The 14,791-nt window shown below is 50.3% G+C and overlaps 6 pseudogenes; 3 read left to right on the top strand and 3 right to left on the bottom strand.

Annotated features, from left to right (window-relative positions):
* The first annotated feature begins 697 nt into the window (after nucleotides 1-697).
* On the top strand, nucleotides 698-816 carry LOC143958773 (5S ribosomal RNA; annotated as a pseudogene).
* A 3,396-nt stretch (nucleotides 817-4,212) lies between these two features.
* On the top strand, nucleotides 4,213-4,331 carry LOC143958621 (5S ribosomal RNA; annotated as a pseudogene).
* A 103-nt stretch (nucleotides 4,332-4,434) lies between these two features.
* LOC143958798 (5S ribosomal RNA) lies at nucleotides 4,435-4,553 on the top strand (annotated as a pseudogene).
* Nucleotides 4,554-13,182: 8,629 nt separating this feature from the next.
* LOC143958389 (5S ribosomal RNA) lies at nucleotides 13,183-13,301 on the bottom strand (annotated as a pseudogene).
* A 323-nt stretch (nucleotides 13,302-13,624) lies between these two features.
* Nucleotides 13,625-13,743, bottom strand: LOC143958399 (5S ribosomal RNA; annotated as a pseudogene).
* A 321-nt stretch (nucleotides 13,744-14,064) lies between these two features.
* LOC143958532 (5S ribosomal RNA) lies at nucleotides 14,065-14,183 on the bottom strand (annotated as a pseudogene).
* Nucleotides 14,184-14,791: the final 608 nt, after the last annotated feature.

A 14,791-nucleotide genomic window follows, 5' to 3' on the forward strand; every position in this document is an offset into this window, starting at 1 on the left:
TCTGATCTCGGAGGCTAAGCATTGTCAGGCCTGATTAGTAACTGGATGGGAGACCAACTGGGAATACCAGGTGCCGTAGGATTCTTTTTATGTTGTTGGCGTTGACATGGGTTTTTTTTTCCGCTTGTTTCCCAAGGTGATCATCTTGGCATTTGTCAAGAGGGCTGAGAGAGCCCAAAGAAATCTCCTACGGCCACATCCCCCTGAAAGCGCCCGATCTCATCTGATCTCAGAGGCTAAGCAGGGTCCGGCCTAGATAGTATTAAAGGTGCCGTAGGAATCTTTTTATATTGTTGGCTTTGACCTGTTTTTCTTTCGCTTGTTTCCCAAGGTGACCATTTTAGCATCAGTCAAGAGTTTTGAGTATGTCCCAAAGCGTTCGCCTGAGGTCACATCACCCTGAAAGCGCCCGATCTCAGAGGCTAAGCAGGGTCTGGGTCAGATGGGAGACCGCCAGGGTCTATGTTGTTGGCGTTGACCTTTTTTTTTCACTTGTTTCCCAAGATAACCATCTTGGTATTTGTCAAGAGGGTTGAGAGTGTCTAAATAGAACACCTATGGCCACATCACCCTGAAAGCGCACAATCTCATCTGATCTCGGAGGCCTAGCAGTGTACGGCCTGGTTAATACCTGTATGGGAGACCATCTGTGAATACCAGGTGCCCAACAAGAGGGTTGAGAGTGCCCAAAGAGATCATCTACGGCCCCATCACCCTGAAAGCGCCCAATCTCATCTGATCTCAGAGGCTAAACAGTGTCGGGCCTGGTTAGTACCTGGATGGGAGACTGCCTGGAAATACCAGGTGCCATAGGCTTCTTTTTTTGTTGTTGGCTTTGAACTGTTTTTTTCGCTTGTTTCTCAAGGCGACCATCTTGGCGTTTGTCAAGAGGGTTGGGCGTGTCTTGAAGAGAACGCTTACGGCCACATCACCCTAAAAGCACCCGATCTTGTCTGATTTCAGAGGCTTAGCAGCATCAGGCCTGGTTAGTACCTGGACGGGAGACTGCCTGGGAAGACCAGGTGACATAGAAGGATCTGGCCTGGTTAGTGTCTTGATTGGGAGATCGCCTGGGAATTCCGGATGCCGTAGGATTCTTTTTATGTTGTTGGCTTTGACCTGTTTTTTTTCCCTTGTTTCCCAAGGTGACCATCTTGGCATTTGTCAAGAGGGTTGAGAGTGCACAAAGAAATTGCCTATGGGCACAACACCCTGAAAGCGCCCAATCTCGTTTGGTCTCAGAGGCTAAGCAGGGTTGGGCCTGGTTTGTACCTGGATGAGAGACCTCCTGGGTTTCCAGATGCCGCAGGCTTCTTTTTATGTTGTTGGCGTTGACTTGTTTTTTTTGTTTGTTTCCCAAAGTGGCCATCTTGGCGTTTGTCAAGAGGGTTGAGCGTGCATTTGATCTCAGAGGCTAAGCAGGGTTGGGACATGGTTAGTACCTGGATGGGAGACCGCCTGGGATTTCTCGATGCCATAGGCTTTAGTTTTAAGTTGTTGGCATTGACTTATTTTTTTATTTTTATTATTCTTTTATTAAGTAGAACAACATAAATATAACAGTCAACCATACAGCATGACCCAGGGTCACAATTACATGCTAACAAAAAATAGGCAGCCAAATATTTCTGGGTTCTCAGAGGGGAGTCCTACAGTTTCATGCAGAAAATAGAGAAACCCCACCTCCGACATGTAGTACAGTATAACTAGTGCAGCTCCGTTCGGACAAATGTAATCATGGAGAACAACTGGGACCACAGCGAGCCAGCTTATCATGACCTACGTGAACTAGAGTAAAATATGAGCCGGTCATGTCCAGAACCCTGGGGTTCTTCTGGGTCCCGAAGGCTAGTAAGGAGACAAGGCATAGTCAAAAGGGAGGACGGGGGAAGAAGAGAGTGCAAAGACGGAGAGAGAGGAGGTGGGGGGATGGCGACGGGGAAAAAAAGAAAAATAAAGACAAAAAGGGAGGGGGGGAATGCCACCCAGGGCAGACATGGCCTACGTAGGTAAACGTTAGATGTTCAGTCGTTTTCTGGGACGGAGGCACTGCTCACCTCCCGAATGTAGTCTCGAGTACCAGTGAAATACCTCTAGGGCCTCCATGTAACACTAAATGCCTCTTCAGTGTTGTGAAGGGTGGCGGTCAATTCTTCCATCCGGAGAATATGATTGACTTTGGAATACCACAGCACCTTGGATGGGGGCTGAGGCTGCCTCCACAGTGCGGGAATGCAGGCCCGGGCGGCATTCAGGAGTTGCATTGTGAGGGTTTTTTTGTATTTTCGAACAGGCTGTTCGGTCAAGTGTAGAAGGCACGCTACTGGGAACCCAAAAGTTCCTCAAGGTCGGGCATGCCCAGAAAAGGTGTCCCATGGTCCCCATATCTGAATTTCACCTCCAACAAACATCCGGGATCGATCTATCCATTTTATTCAGAAGGTATGGGACTCTATACCAGCGTGAGACTATCTTGTATCTTGATATTGGTTTGCGATGGAAGCTTTATGTACTAAGGTCAGGATCTTCACTATCTGTTGTGGGGTAAATGTGATGCCTAAGTACCTCTCCCATTTGTGGATAAATGGTGGGGGTCGACTCCTCCTCCTGACTACTCAATAGGTTGTACAGGAGGGAGAGGGTGTGTCGCACAGGTTCCCTTTTGTGACAGATGGATTCATAGGGTGTCAGGTCTCTAGGAGTGTAGGGGGCCCTTTGTATGGCCAGAAGAAAGTGACAAAGTTTATAAGCACTAAACAAGTCAAGCGGAGGGTCAGAAAGCATGGCGACAGTTTGCGTGGTCGGGAGCCCTCCCGTGGGCCACACCTCTCCCAGATGCTGTTTCCCCACCACTGTCAACTGTCGCAGTTTCTTGTTGGTAAATCCCGGTGGGAAGTCTGGATTACCTATAACCGGAGTCATTGGTGATGGCAGGGGAGCAATGTGTGTGCAACGGAACAACCTCCGCACAACAGCCAACCTAGCTCCCACTACGGGGTGACCTCTGAGGTCTTTTGGTAGGGAGGACAGGAGCCACGGGGAGGTCAATAGGGGAATGGATCCATCCTCAATCTCCATCTCCACCCACTGCTTGTGTGGGCCATTACAATGCCAATCAACGACTCTCTCTAGCAGAGTCACTCTGTAGTATTGTCTGAGATCTGGGAGACCCAGACCCCCCTTGTCCTTTGGTCTGGCAAACAATTGCAAACGGGCTTTGGGCAGTTTGCGCGCCCAAATAAAGTCCCGGAGCAGCACCTGCAGTTGTCTGAAAAAAATTGGGGGTAACCGGATCGGTAATGTCTGGAACATGTATAAGATCCGAGGGAGGGCCATCATTTTGAATGCATTACAGCGCCCGAACCAGGTCAGTGTTAAAGCATGCCAGTTTCCCAAATCAGATTTCAGTCTATCCAGGAGAGGGACAAAATTAAGCAGGTACAATTGCGCTAAATCCGCTGCGATGTTAACGTATAGATTTTTCAGCCCAGTAGAATGGAAAAGAGGTGCGGAGCCTCTTGGCCTCACCATCCGGGACCGATATATTCAATACAGCCGACTTGGCGCAATTGTTTTTATAGTTTGATAGGCTGCCGTGTCGCTGTAGAGACGCAAGTATTTTGGGAAGCAAAATGTGTGGATTGGAGACGGAAAAAATTAGATCGTCAGCGTACGCCGCAATTTTGTGGTGTGCCGAGGGTTTGGATATGCCAGTAATATTTGGGTCATTCCAAACGTGACACATAAGTGGTTCCAGTGTCAGAATTAAAATTAGGGGAGACAGAGACCACCCCTGCCTCGTCCCATTAGTGATGGGGAAAGAGTCCGAGCACCACTCGGTCACCCGTACCGCTGCCGATGGCGTGGAGTAAAGCGACATTACCCAGCTCATCATGTTGGGGCCAAGACCTATATGTTCCAAGGTGGCCTGCATAAAGTGCCAAGGTGACCATCTTGGCGTTTGTCAAGAGGGTTGAAAGTGCCTGAAGAGATTGCCTACGGGCACATCACCCTGAAAGCACCCGATCTCGTTTGATGTTGGAGGCTAATAGAGTCGAGCCTTGTTAGTACCTGGATGAGAGACCGCCTGGGAATACCAGGTGTCGTAGACTTCTTTTTATGTTGTTGGCGTTGACTTGTTTTTTTTTCGCTTATTTCCCAAAGTGACCATCTTGGTGTTTGTCAAGAGGGTTGAGAGTGCCTGAAGAGATTGGATATGGCCACATCACTCTGAAAGCACCCAATCTCATCTGATCTTGGAGGCTAAGAAGAGTCGGGCCTGGTTAGTACCTGGATGGGAGACCACCTGGGATTACCAGTTATTGTAGGCTTCTTTTTATGTTGTTGGCGTTGATTCGTTTTCTTTTTTTTGCTTGTTTCCCAAGGTGACCATCTTGGCATTTGTCAAGAGGGTTGAGAGTGCCCAAAGAGATCGCTTACAGCAGCATCACCCTGAAAGAGCCCAATCTCATCTGATCTCGGATGCTAAACAGTGTCAGGCCTGGTTAGTACCTGGATGGGAGACCGCCTGGGAATACCAGGTGCCATAGGCTTCTGTTTTTTTTGTTTTTTTATTTAGTAGTATGCGACATACAATGCAAAGGCAACTTCACAGAATGTGTGATACAAATAGTTACAAACAAATGATCATATTGCATGGATATCAGAGCCAATGGTAAGACGTCTGAGGAGAATAGCACGTGTACAGCTTTGCGGTCATATCAAGATGAGATTAAAGCTCCATCTCGTTGGGATCCTCTACCACTTAAAATATTATTGATACTAGCCCTGCTACCCTCGAAGAGTTTAGATATCCATAGATAGGGGAAGAGTATTGTGTAGTAGTCAAATGGGGTCGGAACATACCATTTTCTTTTCCCTTTTTTGAGTTAAGAAGGGAAATAGTAGAACTGAAAGGAGGGAGAAGGGGAAAGAGAAGATTGGGGAAGGAAATGGCAGAAAAGGAAAAGAAGGGGTAAGGGGGTGTCGTGGGTAGAGTGGATAGGGTGGGGTCCCCTCCCAGGGAGCAAGAGACGCCCTCGGCTCACCAGCTCATCAGCTGTCCAACGTTTGGAACAGCGATCTCCAACGATCACCATGAGCTTACTATGTCTCGCGGAGGTATTCTTCCGAAAAGCGAAACTGGGTCCAGTAGAACCATCTGTTCCCATGCTCCTCCGTTTTATCCCTCATTGTGGCAGTCAGGTCTTCCATTCGTTCAATATCATTTACCCTTGTGAACCACTGGGTCACCATTGGAGCAGATTGCTCTTTCCACTGACTTGGGATGCAGGCCCTAGCTGCATTGAGGAGATGTTTAAGTAAGGACTTATGATAACGCTTTCTCGACATAGGAGTTAGATTGAGAAGAACTGCTGCGGGATCATTGGCTAAGGAAATGTCTGTGAACTTGTGGATGAGTCTCAGGACAGGCTGCCAGAATGTTTGTAATTTAGGGCTTTCCCAGAAAATGTGGAGAATGGTGCCACATTTGGTCCACAGCGACAGCAGCGGTCAGATTGACCGGGGAATATTTTGGCCAACACCACCGGTGTACGATACCAGCGTGTGATCAGCTTATATGAGATCTCCTGACATTTACTGCAGAGTGACGACTTATGGGCGAAAAAGAGTATTCTGTCCTTCTGTGGTTTGGAGAATGTAGTTTGTAAGTCCCTTTTCCATTTAGCTAGGAAGGGTGGATCCGTGGAGGATTGTGCGTCTGTCAGGATTTGGTAGGACCTAGAGAGGGAACCACGAACTGGGCCATCATCCAGGCAAAGTTCCTCGAAGGGGTGGAATTGTCTAGAGAAGAACGAATGGTTAGGTAGTGATCCGAGGAAATGGATTAGCTGTCTAGCTCTCCAGCTATCCAATGCAACAGGTACTTGCTCTAGCAGTATGGTCCCCATGGGAATCAAGCCCGTGGGTCCAAGAAATAGGCTGCTCTCAGAAGCCCTTTCGGGGCTTGCCTGGTAAAGGCCTGGTCAGACAGGCCCGGAGGGAATCTAGGATGTCCAATAATTGGGGTCATAGGAGAAGGGAAGTTAGTCAGGTGGGAAAGGTGAAAAAAACTATCCATCTCGGCGAGCGAGGGGCCAATTAACGGGTGAGTAGTCACACAGGGCTCCAATGGCCTCCCCGCCCAAGGCAGACCAGCCAGTGGAACCTGTGCCATCTCCTGCTCTAGCTTGACCCATAGCTTCAGTTCCCCATGCCGGTGTCTTATCACATATGGTCCCCCATCGGATAGTGTCCGCTGTGTACTGCGCATGCGCAGTACACAGCAACACAGATTCCGAAAATTGCCGAGCATGAACGGCGCCTGCGCACTGAGTCCAGGTTCTATCCCCACTATCCAAGTGGACATAGAGTAAGAATATAAAAGAGCCGAGCGCAGCGAGGCCGAGCCCGAAGCGTGGCGAGCGAAGCTCGCCTGCGAGGGGCCCTCTAATATTCACAACCCTATGTCCGCTTGGATGGTGGGGCTACCACCTCCACTCACCGCGCAGGCGCCGTTCAGCTTCGGAGATTTTCCGAAGCTTCGTCTGCTCCATACTGCGCATGCGCAGTACGGCGCGGACACTATATCATGGCCGGACAGTATATGGCAGAACACCGGCACCAGTCAACCACCGGTGTCATGTGCGTCGCTGTGTAATATAGAGCAGGGTCCGGGAAGCCAATACCTCCCCGCAATTTCGGTCGCAATAGCATTGCCCTACCAATACGCATATGTTTTCCGCGCCAGAGGAACTTGATAAAGATTGAGCGAACCGCATGAAAGAAAGTCTGGGGTATTTTGATAGGTAAGGCTTGTAGTAGATAGAGAAGTCGTGGCATCGCGTTCATCTTCAACACATTACAGCGTCCGAACCATGACAGAGCTAGTGGGTCCCATCTTTTAAGGTCCGCTGTAAGCCCATAGGCTTCTTTTTATGTTGTTGGCTTTGACCTGTTTTTTTTTTTGCTTGTTTCTCAAGGTGAGCATCTTGGCGTTTGTCAAGAGGGTTGGGCGTGTCTTGAGGAGAACGCTTACGGCCACATCAACCTGAAAGCACCCGATCTCGTCTGATTTCAGAGGCTAAGCAGCGTCAGGCCTGGTTAGTACCTGGATGGGAGACTCCCTGGGAAGACCAGGTGCCATAGAAGGATCTGGTCTGGTTAGTGTCTTGATTGGGAGATCGCCTGGGAATACTGGATGCCGTAGGCTTCTTTTTATGTTGTTGGCTTTGACCTGTTTTTTTTAGCTTGCTTCCCAAGGTGACCATCTTGGCCTTTGTCAAGAGGCTTCAGAGTGCCCAAAGAGAGTGCCTACGACCAAATCACTATACTATATATCTATATCTATAATAATAAATAATATTTTTAGTTATTATATATAAGATACTATATAGGTGATTTGGCCGTAGGCACTCTCTTCGGGCACTCTGAAGCCTCTTGACAAAGGCCAAGATGGTCACCTTGGGAAACAAGCTAAAAAAAACAGGTCAAAGCCAACAACATAAAAAGAAGCCTACGGCATCCAGTATTCCCAGGCGATCTCCCAATCAAGACACTAACCAGGGGGGCGTGGCCTAGGCATGAAGGAGTGAGGACACTCTTTTCCGGAGCTCCCGGTCCGTGACCCCTCCGCACCCCTTTACCACAGTCTGGTCGCATATTTCGGCATCGCCGACATCCCCGCGCTTCGGCGGAACACAGCCAGCCGAGCGGGGTCCGCCGCTGCTGCCATGGACAGGTACTTGGTCCCGCTGCAGCCTCCGGCCTCCACGCCGGATCCAGCCAAGATGGCGCCCGCGGCCTCCGGCGCTCCAGCACACGCGGCACAGAGGGAAGGTGAGCAGACTGCTATGCAGGGACACGACATGCCCCCGTTCTCCCCCCCTAGTGACTTGTCCCCGTGTCTCCCCCGCTCACTGTCCATGGCCTCGCTTGACAGCCCGGACCATAGCGGCCTGCCACCCTGGTTCCCTCACAACTCCCAACTGTCCCAGAGACCCTCCCGCAGTGGAAGCCTCATCCCAGGACCGAATGGCCAGGCTGCTCTCGCCTCAGACACACAGGGGGACCCACCGCTGCCACCAGCACCGGCATTATTGGGGGACAAGGCCATCCTAGCTTTACTCCAAAACCTTCCCACTAAAGCAGACTTTAGCTGTATGGCAGCCAGGATTGAAACGACCTTGCGACATGAAATCGCAGGGGTCAAACGTGACGTGTCGGCTACGAACGAGCGGGTGACCACCCTGGCATCGGATGTGACCTCCCTGACCACTGATGTTTCTGGCCTGCAAGCCGCACATGATACCCTTGCTGACAGAGTGGCACAGTTGCAACTCCTAGTGGATGACCTTGAGAATCGCAACCGCAGACGCAACATCAGGATCAGAGACTTGCCCGAAGCCACTGGCCAGGCAGACCTCAAAGCCACAGTTACAGCTATATTTAACGCCTGTCTGGACCGCGCTGCTGACACAGTAATAGCCATTGATAGAGTCCACAGGACCCTGGGCCCCAGGAGCCCCACAGAGAACCGGCCACGTGACGTTTTATGCTGTCTCCACAATTACTCAGTTAGGGAGGATGTCCTGCAAGCGTCATGGCGCAAAGGCAGCATTGATTTTGACGGGGCCCAAGTCACCCTTCTGCCAGATGTATCCCGCAAGACCTTCCAGATGAGACGCTGTCTGCGACCCCTTCTGGAACACCTAACTGAACGGAGGATTCCATACAAGTGGGGCCATCCGTTTCACCTTATAGTGCGCAAAAATGGGAGGCCCCTTGCGCTACGACACCCTTCGGAGGTCCCGTCCTTTCTGGAGGCTTTGGGCCTGCCCTCGGTTCAGGTCCCCGACTGGTTGGCTCCTGTTGTCCCCCAGGGAGCAGTGGCCCCGACGAACAACCCCTCAACCAGGCCACAGAGAGTGAGACGCCACCGTCGATCCCAACGTCAGAGATCGCAGGCCCCTCAAGATCGTGAACCCTGAGAGAGTACAGTAATTTTCCGTTATTCCTGTGTTATACCCTTTTTTTTTTGTTTTCTTTTTCTCTACCAACATAGACGGCTGGAGTATTCAGCTTTGTGTTGTTTACCATGCCACGGGCCATTGTTCCCAGCGCCCCCGCTAGGGGAGAGGAAGGACATTGGAAGAACAGAGTTGGACACTGCGCTTCCTGGACAAAGCCCTGAGTTATTGGCGGTACTGTTCACCATTCTCGTTACTGTTTATCTACAGGTGCCCTAGTCTCGGCGCTCTTTGTGTTTTTGGCCCCTGGGCGGCGTTCCCGCTCCCTCCCCCTCTCCTCCCCCCCCCCCCTTTTTTCCATTTTTTTTTGGGGGGGGGAGGGGCGGGTGCCTGGGTGGTATAAAGTTATCTATACTCTGTGTTGAAAAGTTTAATATGTTGGTCTAATTATGCACTGTTCTACTGTTGTTAACTGCCTGATACCTGCTGCAGTGATGTTCTATAATGCGTTTGATGTCGTAGTTAAGATGTCAAAGAAGCTCCGTGCACGCCCGATTGCGACTGCATGGACCATGGGATGCTGGAGGGGTACTGCACCGACGAGTTCCTCCCTCTGCAGTGCCTTACCTCTTCCCCCACTAGGCCCCTCTGCCCTAACCGGCAGGTTCTCTCCGATAGGAGCTTTAGCAATTTCCCGATCTATCCCCACCCCTCCTACCCTCCTCCTCCCTACTAACTCCGGACCTTCTCCGCTTCGTTACTGCTTTTCCTTTTTCTCCTCCTCTTCCTCTGTGCTTGAACTCTATATCTACTACTGACTCTGGTGGGGACCGCCGGCCGGGTACCACTGCCGTCATGGCCCTGAAGCTGGTTTCCTGGAATGTGAAAGGGCTGAATGTACCTGAAAAAAGGTCCAGCTGCCTGACAGAATTGTGGCGGATGAAGCCCCAAATAGTTTTCCTCCAGGAGACCCATTTCAGGACAGACCAAATACCACGGCTTTATAGTAAGCACTTCCCCCTGGCCCACCACAGCATGTCCCCTACTTCCAAATCGAGAGGAGTGTGTGTTCTTGCTAAAAACTTGCCGTGGCGCCTGTTAGCTGTCCAAGCCGATAGTGAAGGGAGATATCTCTTCATTAAGGGAACTCTCCACTCGCAAACTTTTACTCTTGCCAACCTATACATGCCGAATGTGGACCAGCTGCCGGCCTTAGAAGCATGCTTGGATGCCCTGGCTGCATTCTCGGAGGGTACTTTGATCGTTGGGGGGGACTTTAACCTCACCTTGGACCCCCGCAGAGACTCATCATCGGGCACCTCTGCGATTTCTGCGAGAACGCGTTCACACATAAGAGACCTGCTACACTCCCACCGACTGATCGATGTGTGGCGTACGCTTCACCCACAGGATAGGGACTATACGTTCTTTTTCACCGCTCATGGTTCTTACTCACGTATAGATATGTTTTTAGTCACCCACAATGCTATCCCGGCGGTCACAGACGCTCAGATAGGCCACATAGCCCTGTCTGACCATGCCCCGATTTCTTTGATGCTGAAGCTACAACAGGAGTCGCGTGGTCAGTCCTGGTGGAGACTGAACGAGTCTCTCCTGAAGGACCCTGAGACCCACGCAGACCTGCTTAGGGAATTAGAAAGTTACTTTGATCATAACCGTGATTCTGTTTCCAACCCCCTCATGTTATGGGCGGCTCATAAATGCTACATTAGGGGCATTCTTATTAAACATGGTCATAGACTCAAAGTGGCCAAAACTGAGGCTCTCTCCAAACTTATTGCCAAGTTGCATGCGTGTGAACAACGACACAAATCCCAGCCGACTGCTGCGCTGGAGGTGGAGGTGAGAGATCTTAGAGAACAAATCAGAGATTTCTCTCTCTTTCAGGCTAGAACCAGACTCATGTGGGTCCGCAGGACGTATTATGAATATGGAGACAAGTGTAGTAGGTCCCTAGCGAACTCCCTGCGTGCCCAACGCAACGCGTCCTTCATTCCAACCATAACCTCCCCTTCGGGTGCCAAGCTTCATGATTCACGGGAGATAGCGGAGTGTTTCCGATCTTTCTATGAAGCCCTTTATAACTTGCACCCCCGGGACTCAGGAGACGCCCTCCAGGCCGGCACAGCGGCCATTGACGAGTACCTAGCTTCGGCAAACCTCCCGTCGCTGACACAGGAAGAGATAGAGCTTCTCTCGCAACCTATCTCCCCGGAGGAATTGTCGGCAGCGTTAAGAGACTCACCCAAGGGCAAGGCACCAGGCCCAGATGGGTTTACGGTCCCTTATTATAAGGCCTTCCTCTCCCTGTTGTCCACGCCGTTTGTGTCAGCTTTTAACGCCCTATTGGAGGGCCAGACCTTTCCACCGGAGCTGTTGCAGGCAAGCATCTCGGTCATACCCAAGCCGGAGAAGGATCCGCTTCTCTGTGCGAACTACAGGCCCATCTCCTTAATACGCGACCTTAAGCTCTTCACTAAGATACTGGTGGAGCGGTTGGCGCCCATTCTCCAACGCCTGATACCTCTGGATCAGGTGGGGTTTATTCGTAACAGGGAAGCCCGAGACAACACTACCAGGACAATCAATGTTATAGAACGCCCCAGACGCCTTAAACTACCGATTATGTTGCTCTCTGTGGACGCAGAAAAAGCGTTTGACAGGGTGAGCTGGCCTTTTTTGCTAGCCACCCTGCGAAGCCTGGGGGTACCCCCCCCATGCTTTCATGGGTTACAGCTCTTTACTCGTCACCGACGGCGATGGTTAGGGTCAATGGGTTTGCCTCGTCGCGTTTCACTATTGGCAATGGAACGAGGCAGGGATGCCCGTTGTCCCCCCTTTTGTTTGTCCTATCGCTTGAACCCTTGCTGCACCACATCAGGCAGAACATAGACATCAAGGGACTGGACACCCCCTCACACCACCATAAGGTCGCAGCCTTTGCAGATGACCTCTTGTTCTATGTCTCAGAGCCTCACATTACATTGCCGAATCTCTTAGCGGAAATAAGACGATATGGCACCCTGTCAAATTTTAAAATTGACTTACAGAAATCGGAAGCACTCAACGTCTCCCTGTCTACCAACGCCCAGACGAGTCTAAGCACTAATTTTCCCTTTCGTTGGGCAACTGGGGCTATACAATATCTGGGTACCAAGGTTCACCCGGACCCACATCTGATTTTCCAATTGAATTTCCAGCCGCTTCTAAAAAATGTTGCCGTAGATCTAGAGAGGTGGTCAAAGTTGGCGACCTCTTGGTTTGGGAGATGCAATGTGCTCAAAATGAATGTAATGCCCAGACTCTTGTACCTATTACAAGCCTTACCGATAAAAATCCCCCAATCATTTTTTAAAGCCATGCGCTCCATCTTTATTCGATACGTATGGCAGGGCAGGCCTCCAAGACTCAGCCGAACATTACTGCTCAGACCAAAAGACAAGGGAGGGATTGGCCTCCCAGATCCGGCATGGTACTATATGGCGGTGCACATGAACAGAGTAGTTGACTGGTGCAGACACCTGAAGGATAAGCTGTGGGTTCGTCTGGAGCATGAATCCGTACCATTTCCACTTGAGGGTTTGCCCTGGAGTGGACCGGGCTGGTCGGGAGCGACGCGGGCACACCCACACATTGAGCCAACGTTACAAGAGCTAGACAGATATTTTACCCTGACGGGCGTGCCCAGATGAGCTGGTGAGCCGAGGGCGTCTCTTGCTCCCTGGGAGGGGACCCCATCCTATCCACACTACCCACGACACCCCCTTACCCCTTCTTTTCCTTTTCTGCCATTTCCTTCCCCAATCTTCTCTTTCCCCTTCTCCCTCCTTTCAGTTCTACTATTTCCCTTCTTAACTCAAAAAAGGGAAAAGAAAATGGTATGTTCCGACCCCATTTGACTACTACACAATACTCTTCCCCTATCTATGGATATCTAAACTCTTCGAGGGTAGCAGGGCTAGTATCAATACTATTTTAAGTGATAGAGGATCCCAACGAGATGGAGCTTTAATCTCATCTTGATATGACCGCAAAGCTGTACACGTGCTATTCTCCTCAGACTTCTTACCATTGGCTCTGATATCCATGCAATATGATCGTTTGTTTGTAACTATTTGTATCACACATTCTGTGAAGTTGCCTTTGCATTGTATGTCGCATACTACTAAATAAAAAAAAATAAAAAAACAGAAGCCTATGGCACCTGGTATTCCCAGGCGGTCTCCCATCCAGGTACTAACCAGGCCCGACACTGTTTAGCATCCGAGATCAGACGAGATTGGGCGCTTTCAGGATGATGGGGCCGTAGGTGATCTCTTCGGGCACTCTCAACCCTCTTGACAAATGCCAAGATGGTCACCTTGGGAAACAAGTGAAAAAAAAAACAGGTCAATGTCAACAACATAAAAAGAAGAATACGGCACCTGGTATTCCAACGCCATCTCCCATCCAGGTACTAACTAGGCCCAACCCTTCTTAGCCTCAGAAAAGAGAAGAGATAGGGCTCTTTCAGGGTGATGCTGCTGTAAGCGATCTCTTTGGGCACTCTCAACCCTCTTGACAAATGCCAAGATGGTCACCTTGGGAAACAAGCAAAAAAAAGAAAACGAATCAACGCCAACAACATAAAAAGAAGCCTACAATAACTGGTAATCCCAGGTGGTCTCCCATCCAGGTACTAACCAGGCCCGACTCTTCTTAGCCTCCAAGATCAGACGAGATTGGGTGCTTTCAGAGTGATGTGGCCATAGGCAATCTCTTCAGGCACTCTCAACCCTCTTGACAAACACCAAGATGGTCACTTTGGGAAATAAGCGGAAAAAAAACAGGTCAACGCCAACAACATAAAAAGAAGTCTACGACACCTGGAATTCCCAGGCGTTCTCCAATCCAGGTACTAACAAGGCCCGACTCTATTAGCCTCCAACATCAAACGAGATCGGGTGCTTTCAGGGTGATGTGCCCGTAGGCAATCTCTTCAGGCACTTTCAACCCTCTTGACAAACGCCAAGATGGTCACCTTGGGAAACAAGCAAAAAAAAGAAAACGAATCAACGCCAACAACATAAAAAGAAGCCTACAATAACTGGTAATCCCAGGTGGTCTCCCATCCAGGTACTAACCAGGCCCGACTGTTCTTAGCCTCCAAGATCAGACGAGATTGGGTGCTTTCAGAGTGATGTGGCCATAGGCAATCTCTTCAGGCACTCTCAACCCTCTTGACAAACACCAAGATGGTCACTTTGGGAAATAAGCGAAAAAAAAACAGGTCAACGCCAACAACATAAAAAGAAGTCTACGACACCTGGAATTCCCAGGCGTTCTCCAATCCAGGTACTAACAAGGCCCGACTCTATTAGCCTCCAACATCAAACGAGATCGGGTGCTTTCAGGGTGATGTGCCCGTAGGCAATCTCTTCAGGCACTTTCAACCCTCTTGACAAACGCCAAGATGGTCACCTTGGGAAACAAGCAAAAAAATAAAAATAAGTCGGAAGCTAGAGACAATACGGCCCGAGTCCTCAATTTAATCCATGCAGCGCATGTACAGGGAAGGCCCTTGCTTATGTTGTCAACGGACGCGGAGAAGGCCTTTGACAGGGTGGCCTGGCACTTTATGCAGGCCACCCTGGAACATATAGGTCTTGGCCCCAACATGATGAGCTGGGTAATGTCGCTTTACTCCACGCCATCGGCAGCGGTACGGGTGACCGAGTGGTGCTCGGACTCTTTCCCCATCACTAATGGGACGAGGCAGGGGTGCCCTCTGTCTCCCCTAATTTTAATTCTGACACTGGAAC

This window comes from Lithobates pipiens, unplaced genomic scaffold (assembly GCF_037356315.1).
Source record: "Lithobates pipiens isolate NorthernLeopardFrog02 unplaced genomic scaffold, aLitPip1_a1.2 Scaffold_61, whole genome shotgun sequence".
Lineage (NCBI taxonomy): Eukaryota > Metazoa > Chordata > Amphibia > Anura > Ranidae > Lithobates > Lithobates pipiens.